We start from the raw sequence: 3,618 nt of genomic DNA on the forward strand, positions 1-3,618 counted from the left end.
CGTCCAGAAGCCGGTGACTGATCTGCCTCGCCCGGGAAGAGCACAATGATGATGCCAACTTGGGCCAGTGAAGCAGCTTCCTCCACAACTAGACTGAAGAACAAAAGGACAGCAACTTGTCTGTTCCCCTTCCCCCGATTCCCCAGCACTGTTCCCATCCCCCTAATTCCCCAATGGAAATCTTAAAAAAAAAAAAAAGAGTATGCTTTCCTCCATATGAAATCCAAAATAGGCAAATTAATAGAAAGTAGGTTAGATGTTATCAGGTGCTGAACAGAGGAGGGGAATGCGGAGTTATTGCTTAATAGTTACAAAGTTTCTGTCTTGGAGTCATAAAAATTTTAGAAATAGGTAGTTGTGCTAGCTGTAAAACATTTTAATGTAATTAAGGCCACTGAATTATATAATTAAAAATGATTAAAATGGCAAATTTTGTGTTATATATTTTACAATAAAAAATTAATTCAAAAATGTATTTTCAATAAAAAGTGGGCTCCTCTTCTAGAAGAAATTAGACCACAGGTAAACTGTTTTGCTTCTACATTCTTCTGCCTACTAACTGTGAATTTGGGCAAGTCACTTACCTCTTCTTGGTGTCAGACATAACTTGGGTTTAATGATGATTTGTAGAGGATTATATGTGTAAATATTCAATAGGCTTTGTTAATATACGTGATACATTATCTGCAGAGTCACCTCCCACTAATATTTGTAGAATGGGTGGAGTATGATGATAATAATCACCCTCCAATTCCTGCTCTTTTGCTTTGGATTAAGAACTTTTTCTGAATTTGCAGTCTTTAATTATTTTTTTTTCTGGCCAAACCCACATATAACCCAGCTTACACCAGAAGGGGCTTATTGCCAAAATCACTTTTTCTGTATCGACATCATCCAATATATTATTTTTCATTGCTACTCCAAGGGTGTATATTCATCCTTCCACTCCCTCCACATCTCCAAAATGATCCTAGAACATTAGCTTGTCCTGACCCCCTACTGGGGCCACTGAAGGGATTCTTTCTTGTAATGTTACTGGTGGAGATTTATTTCAAGTTTCTGAAGGGAGGTCAGGTAAATTGATCTCAAACATACCCTTTAGCCATGAGATTCTATGGTTTTTGGATTCTATAACCTACTGAAGGAATAAGATATGATCCACTTCTTTCCCCATCTGTCCACCGATAAAATGAAGTTGACAGGGGCCATGGGTGATTTCAAGTTTCCTTTAGTGGAAAATGAAATTCAGATTTTTGTAGATACTGATCTTTATGACTGTTTTTATGGAGCTTGAAAAGGTCTGACCTATTATTTGGACCAAAGTCTCCTGTGGACAACCTTCCATCTGATTTACATCCAGTTCAGACATGTGGTGTTCTTTCCTAGCCATGTTCTGTTGGGAGAGAAAGAAAATATAAACTGTGACATGTTGGAAATGCTACCCACCAGATTTGCCAATCGTGAGGAAGGTACGCAGGACCCACACTGGCCATGTGTTCCCTGATAACTGTGTTTCTTTGATCTTCTTGGTCTCTCAGTCCTGGGTTCTGGAAGAGCCCATACATAACCCACAGCCAGGAGGCACTGTTTTCCTACAGCCCCTCTCCCACTGCCCAAGAGCAGTCCAGTATAGAATCTCCATGTGACTGTGTGCACACTCAGATCTGACTCAGTACTTCCTGCTTACTTAGCTTCTCCTAATTGGTGTCTCTCAAGTCCCTCAAAGACAACATATTTAGAATGGAACTCCATCTTAACCTTAACTTGTTATTCTTTGTCTTTCATTAGCCTCTCTGATTTCATTCTGGCCTCTTCAAAATTAGTCTCCACACAACCTCCAGAGTATTAACTGGAAAATTCAAATCATACTATGTCATTCATTGTCAACTATTTTAGTGGTTTCTTTATGACCTTTAAAATAAAAATTCAATTTTCCTCTAGGAAGCCAAGGTTTTCCATGATTTACTCCATCCCCAGCTTCCACCCCTCAAGGTGTATGTTATTTTTTCTTATTATTTGTTTGTTTCCCTTAGTGCCTTTTTCACACCACACCTTCTATCTGGAATCCTGTTCCCATGTTCTTTCCTGTTTAATTCATATCAATTGTCAAATGTTTAATTCAGAGTCTTCTTTAAATCTCTACTCTCAGCTAATTCTCTCCTGCCGTGATACACTCTTCCTATTTCATAATATTCTTTTAAGAATTTTATTGCTGGATTTACCATGTTATATTGTAACTTTCTGCTTAAGTGTCTGCCTCCTTAACTAGATTGTGAGTCTTTGAAGGCATTGGCAATGTCTTATTTATCACTTTATGCCCAGAGTCCAGCACAGGGATTGATAGATGAATGTTGAATGAATGAATGAATGGTGATTACCTAACTCAGCACAGCTTTTCCTTCATGGCTCTTCCTCACAACCCCCACACCTCACTGACTTACTTTGTAGATGGGCATAAACTTTATTCATCTTTGTGCCTCTCTGCCCATCTGCCAGCATAGGCACACAACAGGAATTTACCAAATGTTTGCTGAATCAACAACACTATTGCTTAGATTCAATGACTTTTGGAGTAAAGGAGCAGACACAAATGAAGACCAACCAACCTACCTGGGCCCAGCAGGGGGAAAGAGTAAAAAGATTTTTTTTACATGAGCTTATTGACTTCTTTCAGTTGAATTCATTCACTATAGATTTACTGTGAAATAGCCTCAGTGCTTTCTCAAGACTTTCATCCTCCTCTGGTTCAGGCAAGAACCTGGTGTCTTACAGGCATTCATCTCTCACATCTCCTGAACAAAAATCCCTGAGCACTGCATGCTGTCTCCAGGTCAGTTTCCTATGAGAGGCATGCTTTCTGCCCCACCTCCACACCATTGCCTAGACTGGAGCTCCCCACATGGCACACCTCAGTGAGAATTGATCAGATCCACCTGCACTCAAACACCTTTGCTTTGTTATTATTTTGAGTGTTGTAATAAAATACCTCCATGATCTCATTTGATTTTTAATTTTACATGAATAACCTCACAAATATAAAAGAATCTGTGACATATATAGAACACTTTAAAGAATAATATAATAATACAATAAACATCCACGTATCTAACACTTGAAATAAGCAACGGAACATTACAAAACCTTTGAACTTCCCTTCTCAATTATATTCTACTTCTCCCACAGAAGTCACCAAAATTCTGAAAACTATAATTCCTTTGCCTGTCTTTCTTTTTTTTTTAAGATTTTTATTGGAGAATTGGGGGGGATGGGAACAGTGCTTGGGAATTGGGGGAAGGGGAACAGACAAGTTGCTGTTGCTTTGTTCTTCAGTCTAGTTGTGGAGGACTTTGCTTCACTGGCCCAAGTTGGCACCATCATTGCACTCTTCCCGGGTGAGGCAGATCAGTCACCGGCTTTCTGGACGGCCGCTCACTGCGGCTGCTGGCTGTTCACACTGGCTGCTGGCTACACACGGTAGCCCATGGGAACCCACTGCCACAGGAGCTGCAGCCTACACCGTCGCCGGCAACTCCTGGCAGCCCAGCTCCAGGTTGAGCTGTTGTTCAGCATCTTAGCTGTGGAGGGCAGTGTCACTGGCCCTCATATGTGGGATCCAAA

This window comes from Hipposideros armiger, unplaced genomic scaffold, assembly GCF_001890085.2.
Source record: "Hipposideros armiger isolate ML-2016 unplaced genomic scaffold, ASM189008v1 scaffold_490, whole genome shotgun sequence".
Taxonomy (NCBI): Eukaryota; Metazoa; Chordata; class Mammalia; order Chiroptera; family Hipposideridae; genus Hipposideros; species Hipposideros armiger.